The following is a 20,346-nucleotide window of genomic DNA, read 5'->3' on the forward strand; positions in this document are numbered from 1 at the left end:
AGTCAGAACAAGGGAAGATTGTTCTGTACTACCTAGCCTAAGGCTTCGGGGAGGGGAATGCCCCTCTTCCTCGAGACCCTCCCCATCTCTCCAGGGACAGTCTGGTTAGTCCCTCCAAAGGCCAATGCAAACTTCTTCTTCTACCTTGAAAATGCAACTTCCCCACAGGCCTATTGTTGGTTTGGAAAACCTAATGCTACAATCTAGAATCTTGGAGTCAGAGATGTCCTTGGAGTCCAAGACTTACATCATGTTACACATGAGGAAACTGTGCCCCAGCAGGTGATTTGCCAAAGGTTCCAGGCAGTGACAGGTCAAGGGCTAGCTCTGAGCTCTGCTAAATCCTGCCTTGTGCTCTTGCCCTACAGCAGGCTGAGCTGTGATGTTGGACCCTTTAGGCATCAATGCTAAAATGAAATGGTATTTAGTTGATCATATTGGCCAACTGTCCCCTAGCAGAGAGCAGGCTCAAAGAGCTGAATATTTTTTCTGAAGCTGGGAAAAGGTTTGAGAGGGGAGTATAGCTGCAGGGGAAGGGGCAGATGTGTCTTTAGCACAGCCAGAACCTGTATGGCACTGTGCCAAAGCCAACTTCCTCCCTTTCCTGAGCTTATTGAGTGGTTAAACTTGTGTAGTCCTTTTTCTCAGGCCATTTTCTATTCTAATGACTAGTAAACCAGTCATGTTCTAGAGCTTCAAAGGGAGCAGGCATAGACTCTCCACTTTCCAAAATTTTCAGAGGAGGAAAGAACCTTAGGTACCATCTAGTCCAACTGACTTGCTGTTCACTAATGAGTAAATTGAGGCTCCAAAGAGGTTAAGTGACTTGTCTATGGCAGTGCTGTCCCATAGAACTTTCAGTTGTGTTGGGAACATTTTATCTCTGCACTGTCCAGTATGGAAACCACTAGCCCCATGTGGCTATTGGACACCTAAATTGTGGCCAGTGTTCCTGAGGAACTAAATGTTTAATGTTATCTAATTTTCATTAATTTAGATTTAAATAGCCACATGGGGCTGGTGCCTGCCATACTGGACAACACAGGTCTAAGGTCACAGAGCTGGGATGCAACACTAGGTCTCTTTGATTTTAAATCTTTCTTTTTTCACTACTCCCACATGGAACTCTAGGTTGAGGTGGACTTTTTTGGTGGAGCAGGAGACTTATGATGCCAGGTTCCTGGACAAAGCTTCTGGGTGGGCAGTAGTGGTTGGAGGTATCCTGTGAGGTGTCACTAGCAGGGAAGAAGATACATCTTCCTAGTGTTAGAATGTATAGGCTTTCCCAGGTGTGAGGGGAATAGAGAAGTTCATTCATTCATTGTTTCTTTAAAGAAATATTGAGTGTCCACTAAGTGTCAGGTGAGTGCTAGCCACTGGGGACTTACAATGGTTACCTGATACATTGCCTGATTAGGTTTCCTAAAGATGAATGATAAAAAGTGCCACATGGATTCAGAGGTGAGAGAACCATTTGTTGCTGGTGAAAAGTCCTCAGCTTCCTTTGGCAAACACTCCATGTCATGTTGCAGAAACACCTGCCTGTACAACCTCACTGGGTCAGTACTGATGGAGCCTGTGCTCACTCAGGCTCTGCATCCAGGCTCTCGGGCAAACGGCATGGTTTCTTCTAGATCTAGACTGATTTCCTTCCATGAATTCAGGCAGGAGGATGTAGTAAAATCACAGCTGGGAGGATAATCACATGGGTTGTTTTAGTTTAGTTTAGGATTAAAGTCTAAGCTCTACAGAGAATAAGCCACAGCATTACTCTGGCGTCTGCGTAATGTAAACTTGTTTCATCCTTTCATGGGTGACAATGAGTTATAGACTACCTTGAGCATAGTCATTATTTATAGTCTTTATTCAGGACTCTTAACATGCCTTTGTGCACGTGTATGTATGTATGTGTGTATGCACATCAGGAGAGTAGTGATGCTTAAGACAGGTTTTTTTTTTTCATTCTCATAGAACTTAAATATAGTCTGAAAAAGACACGAGTATACAAATACTAAAATTCAAAGAAAAGTGTCATAAGAGGTAGACAGACCATTCAGGATGAGGAAGAATTCACTCTTGTTGGACAGAATCAGAAAAAATAGTTATTGACAAGTAGCCTTGGAGGTAGCCCTTGAAATAGTCTGTCAGCTAACGATGGAGGAGGGCATTTCAGGTGGCAAAAATGGCAGAAGCAAAGAATCAGAAGTGAGAGAGCTCAGAAAACAAGGAATAGGAAGCTATACTATTTGATTAGAACATGGAAACTGCAGATTGGGTGGTAATAGCCAAGAAGAAAGGTAACTTGGGGCCTGATTGTCAGGTTAAGGAATTTGGACTTTACCTTGTAGTCAGTAGGGAGACACTGAAGGTGTTTGGGCCCTGACATAATACATTGAAGCTGAATCAATGTCAGTCTAGTGACAGAAGGATGAATCATAGTGGGGAGAAGCTGAGCTTGGGAATCAGTTAAGAGATGATTTCTGTAGTCCAGGGAAGAGGTTGTGTGGGTCTGAACAAGAGCAGTGGCAGAAGCAAATGGGTAGTTATTGTGTAGCTCTTAATCTGATTGCAGGGAGAGGATCAGAGTCAAAAATGATGCTGAGATTCCAAGCCTAAATGATCAAAGAGATGGAGATAGCATCAAGAGAAATAAGGAAGTCAAGAGAAAAGGCTGGTTTAGGGGAAAAGCAGATCATCTTGATAGAAATGTCCAGCAAACACAACAAAATGGAAGACAGACATCAAAGGTGGATGGCAGGCTCTAGGGAAGAGTGGGATGGAGATGTAGCTCTTAGATCTGAAGGAGAGGTTGTTCATGAACTAACCAAGTTCCTGAGAAGACATGAGGGCCGAGGATAACTCTTAAGAAGTGGTGGAGGAGACAGATGAAGGAAAGGAAGTTCAGCGCAAGAACAGAAGAACAGAACACTTCAGAGCCAAGGGATGAGAAGTGATACAGGATAGGTTAGTCAAAAGTTTATGTATTCAGCTCCTGTTGCTGGAGATTCACTGATAAACAAGACAGACATGGTCCTTATCCTCATGGAGATTACCATCCACTGACAAAGACAGATGAATCAAGTAAGCAAAGAAACTAATCAGTAATTACAAATAGTACAAGTGATGAAGGAAATAAGCTGGATGCTGTGATAGAGGATTTAAGAGAAGGCGGCATGTGCTTTCAGAGGGGTGGTTAGGGAAGAACTCTTTCAGCAGGTGTCATTTCAGCTGGCCATGGAACCTGGCTATGGAAGAGGAGTTGGGCGAGCTTCCTGGCAGAGGGAAGAACATGGCAAAGATACTGAAATAGGAAAGAGCTTGGCAGGGTGCAGGTGATGGCAGATGGCCAGGGTGACTGGAGCCTGGAGAATGAGGAAGAAGGGGACATGAGATAAAAAAAACAGAAGGGTAGGCAGGAGCCAGATAATGTAGACCTGGGAATGAAATTTGAACTTTAGGAGTAAAGGTCAACAGCATGAAACCAAAAAGAGTTTAAAGAGAGTGAGGATTGAGAGAACATTGGATTTTGCTACAGGGATGGGATTGGTGATATTCAAAGGAGCAGAGGAGAGAGATGGTGAAGTCAGTTTGCAGTGTTGGGGGGTTTGAAGCATCTGGAGACCTTTTCTTGGAGAAGTTTGGAGGTAATAGGAAGCAAGGAGGCAGGACATTCTCAAGGATGCCATCCAAGACCATACTCATCGCAGGGACTTAGGTAGTCATGCTGAGAGTCGCAAACCAAGGCTTGTTTATATCAGTGTAGCTAGAGTCATAAAGGAGAAATGGAACACCTGGCCTGCTCAAGCTGTTCCTGAAGTCCTCCATGAAGGTGTAGTAGGAAGCCAGCATTCCTGTAGGAGATGAAGATGAGAGCAGAAGTCACTAGCAGGGCTGGTCAACTTCTAGTTGAGTGGCTGGCCTTTGCAGCTCGTAGCTGATGGCAAGGTCCCCAGGTTTTGGGGATGGATTAGGAAAGCCCCAGGCCTGGTTAGCTAGCTAGGGAACAGACTGTGCAGTCCTATCACTTCACACAGTGTGCTTGATTCATGGGTGTTGACAATTGCAGTGTAATTTTAATTACACTAGGCAGTTTTTCATAATACCTCTGCCAACCGATATTTTGTAAAAGCCCATGAAGTTTTAATAGTTGGCTTCTTCAAGAAAGCTCTTAGCTTTTAAACCCTAGCTGAAGGAGTCTGAGTGAGATCTGGGATATAATTATAAGGGTGGAGAAGTGGCTGGGAATACTATAAATGCCAGATCAAGCTCACCAACATCCAAGGCCTGCTCAGGGAGAAGTGCTAAGTCAACCCTATGCCTGCTGCCCTGGTCTTTGACTTCCTGGGACAAAGGGCAGGAAGCAGGTCTGTAGTTGCAAAGGCCTTCCTTGCCTCTCCTGCAAGGCCCAGGTTTGTGTGCCAGGGTTTTGAGTGGAAATCCAGGGAGAAATTGGTGGGAAATGGAGGTGGGAGACCCAACACCAGTATGCCCTGGTCCATCTGGAGCAGTGTTCCTTAAGTCCCCTGTGTGTCACCTTCACTACCATGGAGTTTTTAATTATGTCTATGCCCCGACCACATCCCTGAAACAAACACATCAGAATCTTTTTTTAAAATTTATTTTACTGAAGTATAGTTGACTTATAATGTATTAATTTCTGCTGTACAGAAAAGTGATTCAGTTATACATATACAATCTTTTTCATACTCTTTTCCGTTATGGTTTATCACAGGATATTGAATATAGTTTCCAGTGCTATACAGTAGGACCTTGTTGTTATCCATTCTATATGTAATAGTTTACATCTGCTAATCCTAAAATCCCAGTGCATCCCTCTCCCTCCCCACCTCCCCCTTGGCAACCACAAATCTGTTCTCTATGTCTGTGAGTCTGTTTCTGTTTTGTAGATAAGTTCATTTGTGTCATATTTTAGATTCTACATATAAGTGATATCATATGGTATTTGCCTTTCTCTTTCTGACTTACTTCATTTAGTATAATAATCTCTAGGTCCATCCATGTTGCTGCAAATGGCATTATTTCATTCTTTTTATGGCTGAGTAATATTCCATTTGTATATATGTACCACATCTTCTTTAGCCATTCATCTGTTGATGGACATTTAGATTGTTTCTGTGTCTTGGCTGTTGTGAATAGTGCTGCTATGACATAGACATGCATGTATCTTTTTGAATTATAGTTTTGTCTGGGTATATGCCCAGGAGTGGGATTGCTGGATCATATGGTAACTGTATTTTTAGTTTTTTGAGGAACCTCTATACTGTTTTCCATAGTGGCTGCACCAATTTACATTCCCACCAACAATGTAGGAGGGTTTCCTTTTCTCTATACCCTCTCCAGCATTTGCTATTTGTAGATTTTTTTAACGATGGCCATTCTGACGGGTGTGAGGTAGTGCCTCACTGTAGTTTCGATTTGCGATGCTCTAATAATTAGTGATGTTGACCATCTTTTCATGTGCCTTTTGGCCAGCCACATCAGCATCTTTACTGTGGGCCCCAAGCTTCAGAAATAAAATTTAAAAACCTCTGTGGTAGGCTGAGTAATGCCCCCCCCCACCCCTAAAAGATGTCCACATACTAATCCCTGGCACCCGTGAATGTTATTTTGCATGGCGAAACAGACTTTGTGGGTGTGATTAAATTAAGGATTTTGAGAGGAGGAGATTATCCTGGATTATCTGATGTAATCACAAATTTCCTTATAAGAGGAAGTGTCAGAGGCAGAGAGAAGGCCAGATGACAATGAAAACAGAGATTGGAATGACTTTGAAAGTGGAGGAAGGGGCTACAAGCCAAGGAATGTGCACAGCCTCTAGAAGCTGGAAAAGACAAGGAAACACGTTTTCCCCTAGGGCCTCCAGGAGGAACACAGCCCTGTAGATGATTGCATTTTGACCCAGTGAAACTGACTTTTGGCTTCTGCCCTCCAGAATGATAAGAGAATAAATTCATGTTGTTTTAAGCTGGCAAGTTTGTGGTAATTTGTTACAGAAGCCATAGGAAACTAATACAATCTCTGTAGATGATTCTAATGATCAGCCAAAATGAAGAATCAATCATGGAGAACCTTGCTGCTCAAAGTGTGGTCAAGGACCAGCAGCATCTGCATCCCCAGCGAATTTACTAGAAATGCAGAGTCTTAGGCCCCACCCCAGACCTGCTGCAGCAAAATCTATGTTTTAACGAGATTCCTGGATGATTGGGATAACTCTTAAGTTTGCATAAGTTTCATTTTACTTCTCACTCTCTTCTTTGACTTTTGGAGGACTTTATTCTTATTATAAGGATGGTGTGTATATCATAGCTAGATAGTTATGTATCTGCTTCCTCTATTACATGGTGAGTTCTTTGGGGAAAGTGATTGTTTCCCACGCATCTTAGTATTCCCAAAGCCTAGCACAGAATTCGGCACTGAGAAGCAAATAAATATCTAGTGGAAATGAACAAAGCTTTCCAGGTCCTTCCTACTCTAAATGTGGTCATGGACCAGAAGCCATCAGCTGGGAGCAGTCAGAATGCAGAATCTCAGGGCGCCCTCCGGACCCACTGAATTGGAATCAGGATTTTAATATGAGCCCCCCGTGACTGTGCACTGTTCCGGGCCCTTGTCAGTCTGGGAGCGGTGGCTCTGCTACGAATGACGAATGAGGCAAGGAAAGTTGTGTCAACCTTGGTTCCAGTTACAGGGAGAGGTTGGACGCGTTATTTACCAAAAATTCAGTGTTTAAAAAAAACATCGATTTTAGGAGCTCCACTGGCAAGCCAGTAGAAATAGGTGTTTTGCAGCACTAGTGTCTGAAAAGCAAATTTTCAAAAAGCAAATCCCATTGTTCTACTAACTTCAGTTATAAAATCAGAGGCACATTCCCACAGGCTGGAACGGAAAAGGCCAGTCGTCCATTCACTGGGTTGAAAACATTTGGCAAAAACTGACCTGGCCCGGCCCATGGGAGGGCATAGCTCAGAAAGTTAAGCCGTCCTCTCTTGACCCTGGAATCTCCGTTCCAAAGGGAGCTCCCTTCCTTCTCTTCCTCTTTTCCTTACCTTTCATCAAACTTGTGAGGGTCTCTGACTATAGTAGCTCTTAGCACTGTTTCTTATGATTCCATCTATTCTGACTCTTTACAAGGTTGACTGCTGGAGCAGGGGCTGCAATATCACACTTTAATGTGGGTATAATCATCCAATGCAGGTGTGTTCTATTGGGAAAATTCCAGATTCCAGACTTAATGCCTTGTTTTATAAATTCTATAATTTCAAACACCTATATATCAAATTGGTCTAAAATAATATGTCTTTGAAGCAAATTGAGAATTTTTAATGATAAGTTAGAACTTTTCATTCCATTAATTGCATTCGGAGGCCATGTTTCTGAATGCAAATTTTTAAAGATTAACACTAAGCATGTTCTGGGGTACCAGCAAATTCAATAATAATCTAAATAAACTAATAAATCCAGAAGATTTGGAGTGTCTTTTACTCAGTTTTTCACATCCTTATAATTCCATTTGAACACTTCTACTCTCTCCCATTCCTCCTCCCAAGACAAGTGTACTTTAAAAAAAAAATAAGGTTGGAGTAGAGATTTTGTCCTTGCCCGTTCTGTTCAGAATGACACTCATTATAATAGAGTAACTATATGGAGGGCTGAATCCCTCTATTGTGCCAGAGGTTTGTAGCATAAAACTGGACAGTGTACAAGGCTCGGGTTTCTAAGCCGAGAGTCGTGGCTTTGAGTCCCGTCTCTTACCACTTACTCTGGCTCTGGGCCTTAGTATCCACGTCTGTGAAGTTAGGGCAATAGTGCCTGCTCATAGGTGACTCCGCGCATTAGAAACACTGGCACACAGAAGCTGCTCAGTGATTACAATTTTTTTAGGAGAAGTTAAACAAGTAATATGGATAATTCTCAAATTTGAGATGGAGGCAAAATACAGGGAGACTTGTTCATGGGGATATTTGACCCCTCAGGACCCCTTTGTATCCCTCTTCCCTGATCTTTGTCATGCTTATAGGGCAAAGTGGGCCTGGTTTCTTTTTTCTCTTTCGCCCTGCTCATAGGAGTTTCATGTGGTGGGCTGGCTTATGGCCATATATGATGATGAAATAAAAGGGCTGAAGAGAATTTCCTTTGAGAGGTGATGCATTATCAAATGCTAGAAGAAATGTGTTCACACTGTCTAGTGCACACCACGGACCCCCACAACAGTGCACATGACTAAGGAGATCTCAACATTCAGTACACTTATTAAAAGCAGAAGGGAGTTTTTAATCCCTATTGCCTGTCTCTGGGGAAGCAGCATTCTGACCCCCGAACCCCCTCATAAGTACTTGATTCTGAGCGCCACAGGAAGTTGCAGGTCTGACCAGATGCAAGAGAAAGCCCTTCAACTGCCAGAGCAGGAGCCAGCCAGGGCTGCGGATTGTGGCCTTGCCTCATCTCAGAGTTGGCAGGACCTTTTATAGGGAGGGCAAGTGGTGGTTACCAAGACGGAGTGGGTGGGGTGTTATAACCCAATGCCAAGAGTTTCTAATACCCAAACAATTGTCAAGGAAGAATGACAAGCACCACAAAATGCAGCTGCCTCACCTCCCACCCACATCTAGCGTTGGTACCATGTCACAGCAGAGCTCCCTGGCCGAGCAGCCAGGAGCCGCTCTTTGCCGTGGGCATTCCAGGCAGCAGAACACTGTTCTTCTTTCTTTCTTTTAGTGACTAGATGCTTCTCTGAGTGAACTATAACAACAGGTTGAGATGACTAGAACAAACTAAAATGAGGATAGACATTGCTGCAGCTGAAGGCAACATAGCCACAGCCCATGGAGGAGATGGAGGGAAGAAGGAAAAAGTTCTTTCTTGGTCTCACTCTTGCATCTCAACCAAGGCTATTTGGGTTACATATTGGTTGACCACACATCCAATTAACTCCTGTTGTGCCCTTTCTGTCTTAAAGCATTGGACTTAGATGATAACTTATACTTTAGTTATCAGTCATAAATCATGGAGTTTATGTGTCTTTGCTGGTTGGTGAGGAAGTGGAAATAAGGTAGAAATAGGCAGAACTTGGGATTAGGAGCTAACACAACTTCTTAGGTGAATAACGATCAAGTCAAAATTATACCCAAAGGATGCAATAAGCTCAGTTCCATTGGTGTTAACATCAGCCTCCAAACAGAGGGGCAGGAGCAAGGTCTGTCTGGTCAGTGGGCAAATGGCAACATTGTAATTTCAAGGATGCCCTGGATTTGGAGCAGGACATCAGCCAGTGGCTGGGGATTTAGGAAGCAAGATTTCCGTTGGTGTAAAGAATATTGACAGGAACCAGGTCAGGGGTAAGAGCAAAGAATCAAGGCAGACTCAGATATACAAAGTGGGCAAGTACAGCTGGGTTAGCTGTGGGGAAAGCCTCAGTTCCATGGGCATGTGGGTCCAGGGAGCTCTCTCCAGAAGGAGCCTGCTGTGTTCATGCCGGACACTTACGTTACTGCATTTAGTATTCACAATGGACACCAAAAGTGGGTGTTATGCCCCTGAAAGTGGTGAAGCAGCCAAAGCTCAGAGAATTTAAGTGACTTGCCCAAGATTCTGGAGCCAGGAAGTGGCAGAGCCAGGGGTATCACCATGGTCAATCTGGATGTAAATTCTGTGCTCTTTTCTCTACACCATGCTGCTTGAAAGATAAGCAGTGGTTCAGGCTGACAAGTTGGGGTGTAGAATAAGGAGAGAGTATGATGCCTTCTGGCTGGGGCAAGTCAATGGATATGTCTGTGATAGAAGATGCATGTGGGAGAGTGATATGAGATGAGACTGAGAAGGCAGGCAGACGCAGGACATCAGGGGCCTTGGAAACTGTGCTGAAGAGTTTGGGCGCTAACCTGTAGGCAATGAGAAGACATAAAAGGGTGACAGCATCCAATTTGTGTTTTAATAGGATCATTTCAGCAGCAGGGTTGGGGCTGGATTCTCAAGGAGGAGTGGAGGTGGGAGAGAACAGGAGACCCCTTAAGAGGTTAGTCTAGAGAAGAAATCTTTCAAACATGCTGTTAAGACCATATTGATCCTCTGCCTTAAATCCTTAGATTCCCCCTTGCCTCCCCGATAAAGTAGAAGGTCCTTGGAAAAACCCCACAAGGCCTTTCATGGCAGTCCCTGCTACCTTTCTAACCACCTCCCCCTGGGCTCCCAGCTCACTCAGTGTCCATGGTTCCTTGAATACTTGCTCTTTTCTTTACTTACAGTGGCTTCCTCAAGCTTGGCAAACTTACTCTCAAACTTCAAATTCCAGTTCAAATGTTATCCCACATGGGAAGACTTCCCATATTACCTGGCAGGGCTTGACTCTCCCTCCTCACACAGCTCTTTAAACATGCCTTTATTAAAATGGCCTTCATCTGGTTTTATAATGTTTCCCTTCTTTTCTGTTTCTGAGCTTCTTGAGGGCAGTGATTATGTCTGGTTCATCTTAGATTTTCATCATTTAACTTGGTACTTGGCATGCACAAGATGCTTCAAAACCAGCACCCCACTCCCAACATTTGGAGGAAAGAATACAATTAGAAGCCTCAAGACAATATCCCACCTCTGTTCTCTCTCAGTCTGACACCCCAGCTCCATCTAGAACCACAAGGAGTCTTGCACATGTGTGTATATGGACAATCCAGCCCCTATGTTCAACCTCCATCCATACCCTTCCCCAATGTTAACAGCCACCTCTTAGCCACCTTCAGGCCTACATATATGTACTCCAGTGATGCAGTATAGTCTTGGGAGGAGATTTAGGGGAGAGTCCTTCAGAGGCAGACTTGGGCCATTTGGACAGGGAATCGGCAGTCCTGGGTACAGAAACAGGGCCTAGAAAGAGGGTATGTGGGCCCATAGTGGCAATGTCTCTTTGGCCCCATGGACTCCTTGACATGTGGTTGGGGGTGTGACCAGAGAAAGGACAGATCAGAGCCCTTTAGAGTGTGGAGCCCAGTTTGTTCAGTTTCCAGGGAGGTACTGTTCATCATTCTATGAAATATGTGAGATAGTAAAGATCTGAAATAAAATAGTAAGATGGGAGAAGTAGGGCTACTTTTGAGAATCCACTCTTTAAGAGGAAGAAACCGCAAGTCCTAATGACCAGTAGGCTGTGTGGGGAGAGAAAAAGGAGTGGAGGCTCATCACAGGGTCTATTGTGGGAAGAGTGGTATTGTGCTCTAGCTCAGAAAGGAGGAACAGGTATGGAGGGGAGTTTAGTGTCAGATAAGGCAGGATACTCAGAGGAAATGTTTGATAGTTGGGAATATCGCATTTAGAGCCCAAGACAGAGGTAAAGTTTGGGAATATAGACTTGGTAGTCACCAGCACTTAGGTGGCAGTTAGAACTATAGGTATGGCCAAATTGCCCAAGGAGAGAGTGTAGACTGAGAAGAGACTTCAATAGCTGACAAAGGGAGTCATGAAGAAGACTGAAAAGGAGTAGCCAGAGAGATGCAGGGAAATCCAGCACATAGGGAGTCATGGAGGCTATTAGACATGGGCAGAAGTTTACAAAACGATGGAGAAGGGCTGCTAACTGCCCAGTCAAGTATGGGAAGGCTGAAGATTACCCATGGTGTTTTAATAAATCAGAGGTCATTGATGACCTCAGTGAAATCAGTTTCAGAGGAGGGATGTTGGCTGAAAGCACACTATGTTGTATTTAGAAGGCAAAGTAGAGAAACTGTCAACTTAGTTCTTCAAGAAGTTTGGATGTGGGGAGAAAACAGCCATAACTTGAAAATGACACAGAATTTAGGAATGGTTATTACGGTTTTTGGTTGTGTTTTCTTTTAAATGTGGGAGAGCCTAGAGTATATTATATGCTGAGGGGAAAGAGAGAAATGAGAAGGGAAGGTCAAAGATGTAACAACTAGAGGGGAACTCAGTGAAGAAGGTCCCTGTGCAGGTGGGATTCCCTGGGCAGTAGACAAGGATTCACAGGCAGGAGGTTTATTAGGCATTGCTCTTGGAGTCAGTGCCTAGTAAGGAAGTGAAGGAAGGAGGCTGGGGTAGGTGGAGAAGGTGGGCTGTGATACAACCATAGTGAAGGTCTCGGCCAAGCTCATAGGGAGCTCAGAAGCTGGGGCAGCCCTTCATACCCCCACGTCAACCTACCATTGGATGCAAGATTCTCTGGGAAGGGAATATAACCTAGGGCAAGGTGACTCTTGTCAGTCAAAGCAATCCCTGAAGATGGCTGATAGCTGAGGGTTTCTGCCAGCAGCACTCCCAAATTCAGGCTGCATATCTGTATCAGACAGGGTTCAGCTAAGAAGCAAAACCCGTAGGAGATAAATACTAAGAGATTTTTTGCAAGGAATTGGTTTACAAGATTATGGGGCTGACTAGGCAAGTCCAAAATCCATAGGGCAGGCCATCAGAAAGGACAGACTAGAAGTCTAAGGCATAGGCTGAAGTTGCTGTCCACAAGAGGAAGAAAAAACTTCAGGGAAGCCTCAGGTCCGCTCTTACGGCCTTTCAACTGATTGGATCAGGACCACCCAGATTATCTAGAGTAATCTCCCTCACTTAAAGTTAACTGATTCTGGACTTCAATCACCTCTACAGAATACATTCACAGCAACACTGATATTAGTGTTTGATTGAATAACTGGGGATACCAGGCTAGTCAAATTGACATATTAAACGACCACCTCACCATCATGGTATCCACTAAAGTTTTCAAAAGGTGGAAGGCAGAAATGAGTAAATAAAATTTAATTTCTTTTATACACACAACTGTAGTTCAGTGGGACTCACTAATTTTTTTGGTGTTGTGCAAAAAAGCCTTTTCTATATCTAAGCTCTATCAAACATGTGACTATGATCACTTATGCATGGAATGGCCGAAATATTAACATATTCTGATTTTTGTAACAGAATCTCAATGAGGGATGATATTCAAAGTATTTAGCAACAGGAACCACTCTGACCCTAGCCAGTGAGAACAGATGCGAGCTATGAACCTTTGCTAAAGCCACCCAAGTATCAATACATACTGCCGAAATCAATCCGGCTCCCATCTGCCCGGGAACCAGCTCTGCCTGAATCCTTATTCCCACATGGTCAGTTCACCCTAGGTGGTGAGTGTGTAGTATCAACAAGGCAAGCAGCCCCTTCGTGCACATAGGGTGGCCTCGAGCTGGGTGAGTGGTTGCTCAGACATCTGCTGGCTGGTGGCAGAAAACTAAAGCTATGTTTCTCGAACTTGTGGTACCAAGGCTCTCCAGCAATTTTAGGAAATGTAAAAAAAAAAAAGTTGCATCAAAAATTTAAAATTTTCTTTTCATATCAGTGAAAGGGGTGTTATGATCTTCAGTCTTTTGCTAAGGGTCTGTACTTGGCCTTATGATAGGTAGAGCCATAGTGGCAGTGTCACTCCCAAAGCCCGGATGCACAATGCCTGTCTGTCCTCAGGGAGCAATATCCACCCATTGCTTCCTCTTCCTCAGGAGCAGAAGAAACACTTAGTGGCCCTCATACTGTCTCCTCGCAATCCTCCTAACTTCCCAACCTCCACCTGTCCGGGCTCCCTGGCTTCCCTTTCTGCACTCCCATCACCCATCCTGACCACCCAGAACAAAGGAGCCCTTTTCCCCCACTGGAACTGCTGCTTCAGGACTCCAGGCCCATTTCCTTCTGTCCTCAGCTCACCCTTAGAGCCTCCGAGGGAGGTGAGAGGAGACCTGAGCGTCAGGCCAGCCCCCATCCAGGGGCCGAACGACCGCCCCCTAGTGAGAATCCAGCTTTGATGGAGGCCCATGAGGAGTGGAGCTGTGCTCCTTGTTACCTCTGGGGCAAATGGAATTAAGAGCCTATCGAATTTCTGTTTCAGACTTCATTTTAAGAGGTTTAAAGTTTGTTAAACGTGATCTGCTGCAGGCTGGGATTTGAAGTATAAATAAGATCACCGTATAATGAAGTTTGCACTGTTGCTGTTTGATCACAGATGTTGAGGTCCGTCCATATTGCTCATTTTAGATCAGAAAGTAGGCCTCTGGTACAGCACAATTAGGAGACAGAGTGGCCCCCAACCCTCAAAATAATTATAATGGCAGGCAAGCCAGATTGTAGATGATTTGGTTACTTTGGGCGGTTTTCCAAGGTCAAAAGTAAAACTCTAAATGTCATCATCTTTATAAGCAACTTCCCATACATATGGTTATTCGGTGTGTAGGAGCAGGTTCGTATCGTACGTGCTATTACTTGTGTGAACTTATTTTTGGCAGCTTCATGAAGTTAGTCCCCTTCTCCTTCCCTGCGGACCCTTCCTTCATCTAAGAAACCCACCCCAAGCCCCAGAGTATACAGAAAAGGGATTGTGCAAAATTAGCTCTAAAGGATTAGGGATCAGGATTTGGGAAGCAAAGAGTGAAACCTAATCTTGGTAATCTCTGGCTTCTTCTTGGTTTTAAAACAATGCCTCCTTAGAGAGCCAAATTCCCCAGAGTGGTTGAGGAGTTGCATTTTTCTCCCTGCCTTGGCTTTCTCTGGAGTCACATATTAACAGGACTTCAAAGCTCTTTTTTGAACAGGTAAATTATAATAGGTATAACGTGAAAAGAACCAGCAGAATGGAGCAAGTCAAGAATCTGGAGGTTATGTGGTCAGAGAACAAATATAATAGTTAACGTGGTTTGGATCACCTAATTTTTTGAACACATGCTCTTGTCTACAAGTATTTTTTTTCCTTGGAGCAGTTGTGACTTTTTCCAATGAAAGTACAAACTCAGCTACCTTTTTTCTCCATGTTTCTTCCCACACCTGTCTTTGCCCATTTCTCTGTAGATTAGTTCATCTGGGGTAGATGAGATGTAAGATAAAATGGAACCTGAGAAGGGTACTGTTCCCTGTTTAATCTGCCTGTTTGGTTGGGCTTGAAGTTAATATGCAGCACCATCTCAAGGGCATGAACACAGCAAGTGGCTTCTCCAAGGCAGCCTCCTCTGGAGGAGTGGCGTGTGGGGACAGTCTCCGAAGCAGAAACCCTAGAGGCTGGATGAGGTGACAGAGAGCTCCATCTAATCGGAGTACAGGCCTCTGAGGAAACCACTTCTAGGAAAGGGATGATCTCCTGGTATCTCACATGTTGCAGGAGCCAGGAACAAGTGGGCCAGAAGGCCTGGCCCTGCCCTGAGCTGCTTCAATAATTACTTAATTATACCCCTGCCTGCATTGTTCTGCTTCTAAATCTAGGCTGCTTCCGAGGGCCCAGCATGGAAGCGTTTGGGGCTGAGCTGGCGGGAACATGCTTTGGCCACAGGAAGGGGTGAAGGGGAACCTGGATTCATGAGCCATCCCTCCTCTGCTCTGTCTGACTAGCTGTGTGACTCGCAGTAGGTTAGGGACCCGCCGTAGGCCTCAGTGTCCTTCCAGAGAATCAAGATGTTCTGAGGAGTAAATGAAGTAACACCTAGCTCGAATGTTGCTTGGGAAAGTGCCTAGCTCAGTGTTATCCCTCTTCCCCTGTCAGGCTGGCCTGCACAATGTTCCTGGGCCTTGCAGAGCCTGGGGACACAGGAATATTCCAGGGACCACAGAGGAGGACATCACTGTGCAAAGACAGACCCCAAATCTCACTCATAATTATGGTAAGACTGTCTTTTTTTTTTATTCATTCATTCATTCATTTATTTATTTATTTATTTATTTATTTATTTTTGGCTGTGTTGGGTCTTCGTTTCTGTGCAAGGGCTTTCTCTAGTTGTGGCAAGCGGGGGCCACTCTTCATCGCGGTGCGCGGGCCTCTCACTATCGCGGCCTCTCTTGTTGCGGAGCACGGGCTCCAGACGCGCAGGCTCAGTAATTGTGGCTCACGGGCCCAGTTGCTCCGCGGCATGTGGGATCTTCCGAGACCAGAGCTCGAACCCATGTACCCTGCATCGGCAGGCAGAGTCTCAACCACTGCGCCACCAGGGAAGCCCAAGACTGTCTTAATCAGTGTTCTTTTCACATACAGGAAGTTACAATCAAGCTGTTAAAAACTGCATCTATCGAAGCCTATCAGAACCAAAGTAACCAAATGAGGGTTGGGAAATGCAGTTTTCCTGTGATGCTGAATTTTTCAAAAACACTTTAGAACTTTTCTCCGGGGATTGTCTCTGGCACCGATTTACCAACCACCTAAGGACATTAATCACAGCTTATTTTTAGCTCAAAATATCATTACCCAGTTGTGTTATTCACCTTGACAATAAATGACTTTTGAGAATTTCTGGTAACCTATTTGCGAAAGAAGTGTTTCCAGTGCTGAGGAAATTCTAAACAAGGTCACCAAGCTCTGAAGGAAATTCCCAAAGAGGAATTCTGAATATTTTGAGTAATGGTGGCAACTTCCCAGGGGAGAGAAAGCATGAATTATGGCGGGGGGAGGGTTTGTGGGCCAGAAGGACCTGAGTTTGAATCCCAGCGCCTCACTTTCTAGCTCTTGGACATGTTACTTAACCTGTCTGACCATCAGTCAGTAATAGTATCTCTCGAGCTTGAGGTTCAGGTGAGACTCAGTAAAATCAAGTGTATACAGCACTCGGCACACCTGTGCACAGTAACTTATTATTACTGAGACTTCCAGTACAACTGTATTCACCTATATGTATGAACATAATATTAATAATAACATTAATGTTGAATAACAACTATATACTGGATCCTGTTACAAGTGCTTTATGCGTATTGATTTATTTAATCCTCACAATAGCCCTCCCTATATTATCCTAGTTTATAGATGTGGAAACTGAGGCACTGAAAGATAAAGTAATGTGTCTTAAGGTCATAGAGCAAGCCAACTGCAGTGTTAGGGTTTCTAAACCTGGGAATCTAGGTCCAGAGTCTCTCTTCTTGGAACAACGTTATATTGCACTTGTTAGAACGTTAGTCATTTATCATCACATGTTATATATTTCTCAGGGACGTGTGGGTGGGAGGGTGTGTGTGTGGTGTGGAAAGGAGGGAATCCGAGCGAGTGGGGTGGGAGCCCAGGTTGCATGAGAGCTTCTCTTGCTGCCGCGCTCTGGCCGCACCCACCAATGTGAATACAGAAGAGCTTTTCCATAATCATGCGTACAGACAAAGCCAAGAGCCAAAGCAGAAGGCCATTGACTGTCCATCGCTGGCAGCTCCAGCTGCAATCTCTCCTAAGTGTCCCTTAGGACTGAAGGACATAGTTTCTGAACTAACCTAGTTGCAGGTACAGGGATAGCTATTGTTCTTTATAGCTTGTTGTAATTTTGTACTAATTTTCTCACATAATCCCATTTTACTGATGATGGTATGGAGGGAGAACAACTTGCCAAAGGTCACCCAGCCACTCACTGGAGAAAGCTATTCAGTCAGTTTTCTTTCTACTGTATTGCACACATCTTCCCTTTTTTGGAGGAGTGAAGTTGTCACCTAATTCCTTCACTCTATGTTTGTTTTCACTTCCACCCTCTTTCTGGAAGCCAAACTGACTCTTAGAAAGGTGAAGAATATGAGGCAGAGAACAGCGTGGCATCAAAGAGAAAGGCGGAGGAGCAGCAAGACCTGTGGCCGGGCGGCTGCTACGGGTGGAGGCCCTGGCTGCTGACCTTGGATGTCCCGTAAGCAGCCAAGAGACGCATTTTTTCCCACATGACTTCCATTGTTAATCTCGAGTGGACATTGGCTGACCGCAGGAGCAGAGCTCCAAATGTTCTGTGCAGCAGTGACCTTGACACAGCACAGGAAAAGCACTCAGCTGTCAGCTCTGCATGGTGGTTTTCCCCCAGTGCAGCCTAGCACTGCCCTTCCCCATGGAAGGTGGTAAACACACAATGCAGAAGAGTGCTATTGGGTTTCCCAGGACTTCGGGCATGTTCTCTACCTAGCTGACTACAGGTCAAGAATTTACATCCATTCCCAAGTTCATGCTATTGTTTTCTGATCCTTCAGCCTTAAGGTCTGTCTTTCTTCCCAGGGGAGGGAAAGAGAGCCGGCATTTTTGCTTAACCACATATGTATATTTACAGATGGCTCAGTCCTGGGCACCATGCACCTGTTAGGTGACCAAAGAGCTTGTCTCTGTTCAGATAAACTTAGAAAGTGGAGCTGGGAGGCTGTGTGAAAATATTCCAGGTGGAAACAGAGCTTGTTTATATAAATTTTGTCCTAGAAGAAAATCTCTTGGGAAAGCAATGGCTTGGAGCTGTAAAGTATACTTTTCTTTAACTCTGTTGATCATGTTCAATGTCATTTTAGTACTTTTGAATTAAGCAGTACAATTTATTATATTGTTATAAATTATCTTATTTTCTAATAATCTTATCTGTTTATCTTGTCTACTTAGGTAAACTCTTTTGGGAGTATGGAAAAGAGCCTTTCTTTCTCTTGTTTTCCAGTAATCCATCACATAACTGTAGTAGATAATTATTCTTTTTGACCACCCTTCATCTGAAGCTCCTCCTCTCTTTTAGGAAACCCCTATCTTATGAGACAGAACCCAGTTCCTCCTATTGAAGCTGAAAATTCCAGTCACCGGATTTCCTAGTCTCCCTTACAGTTAGGACATGGACATGTGATCCAGGTACTACCCACCAGCTGGTCCTTGCAACTACCATTGTCGTGAAGAAGGGAACGTGCAGAACCCATGCCGGTGGTGAGCTTTGGATACTGTGGCAGCTACTCCAGTTCTTGGAGGCAGTAGAGTCAGTGGTTCTAGCATCAGCATCAGCGTCAGCGAAGAACCAGTGCCGGCAGCACAGGCTGCAATGTCCAGGCACAGGGTGGTGACTCTGCTATCTTCACTGGATGAACCCTGAAGCAGAGTTTACAGTAGCATTCCTGGCTGCACAGTCTTCAAGACTGTTCTCTAGAGGCCTAGAAATTCTTCGAGTTACCCAACGTCCTTTCAATAAATTCCTCTTCTTAAATTAGCTAGAGCCTATTTCTGTTGCTTGCAACAAAGCATCCCAAGAGATACAATGTTAAAGCAAACACTCAATAAATATTTGTTAAATGACTAATTAAGAACTTCTGATATTTTCCCCAGTCCTAATGAAATTGAACGCCCTCCTAAAGAGTATGGACACAAATAGGGATGGAGAAATGGATGCAAAGTATTTAGGGAACAAAGAACAGGAGACATTTGTTAGAGCAGCAAATTCACATAGAAGAGTAGTGGGAATTGAGGCTGCAAAACTAGGTGGGGAGATACTGTGGAGTGCCTTAAAAAGCAAGGCTAAAGAGTTTGGAATTTGTCTCCAGGTTTGGGGGTGTGTGTGCAAAAATAGAAAGTTTGGAGTAGTGGCTATCATTTACTCCAGAGTGCCTTTAGCACAATATTCCCAAAATACTATGTGTAGAATCTGCATATAGAAAATATTAACAAAGAATAAGGGAGCTGTAGTCACAGATGTTTGGGAACTAGTAGATCAGTTAAAATTTGGAAGATTTCTCTACTTTCCTCAGAAGATGAATTTCCAAGAGGGGACCATTCAGTAAGCAGCACTTCTCAAACTTATTGGATATGAATTTCACTCACCTAAAAATGTTGATGGGAAAGAGACCCCACCCAGGGAAATTATCCTGGTTTCCATTATCAATCAAGTTGCTTATTTGAAAGAAAATTCAGTAAATCAGCCCAGATGAAGAACATTTAATCAGAATGAATAAAACCGTAAGACCTGATAATTGCTGCTTCTTGTGGCCCCATCCTGGCTTCACGCTATGTCCCTCTTTAGTTTTAATGTAACTGTTCCCAAGTGCTTTGTGACCTCAAGGTTGACACCCTATCACAGTGACTGTCTCAGGAATACGCAGTGGTCAGCTAATGGCTTTAATAAAGGAAGAAGTTTGGCAAGGCTCTGAGCATATTTATACATGCTTTTTAGAATTTATTTTTTTAGAACAGTTTTATTCATAGCAATATTGAGGGGAAGGTACAGAGATTTCCCACATATTCCCTGTCTCCACACCTACATAGCCTCCTCCATTATAAATATCCCCCACCAGGGTGGTACATTTGTTAAAATCAATGAACCTCCATTGACATGTTGTAATCACCCAACGTCCATAGTTTATATTATGGTTCACTTTTGGTGTTTGAATAAATGTATAATGGCATGTATCCACTACTGTAGTGTCACACAGAGTATTTTCACTGTGCTAGAAATTCTCTGTGTTCTGGCTATTTATCTCTTCCCCCACCCTCAACCCCTGGAAAACACTGAACTTTTTACCATCTCCATAGTTTTGCCTTTTCCAGAATGTCATATAGTTGGAATCATACAGTATGTAGCCTTTTCAGATTGGCTTCTTCCACTTAGTAATATTCATTTAAGGCTC

General features: G+C 44.0%; 1 protein-coding gene across 1 annotated transcript in view; it reads left to right on the forward strand.

Moving 5' to 3' along the window:
• The window catches only part of ANKRD55 (ankyrin repeat domain 55), a 415,656-nt gene that overhangs the window by 62,167 nt on the left and 333,143 nt on the right, over positions 1 to 20,346 (forward strand). The window contains exon 3 of the mRNA XM_082457594.1: positions 15,521 to 15,638. The gene's annotated coding sequence lies outside the window, so the exon portion shown is untranslated. The remainder of the gene's footprint in view (positions 1 to 15,520; positions 15,639 to 20,346) is intronic.

Source organism: Balaenoptera physalus (genome assembly GCF_965194825.1).
Source record: "Balaenoptera physalus genome assembly, chromosome: 3".
NCBI lineage: Eukaryota > Metazoa > Chordata > Mammalia > Artiodactyla > Balaenopteridae > Balaenoptera > Balaenoptera physalus.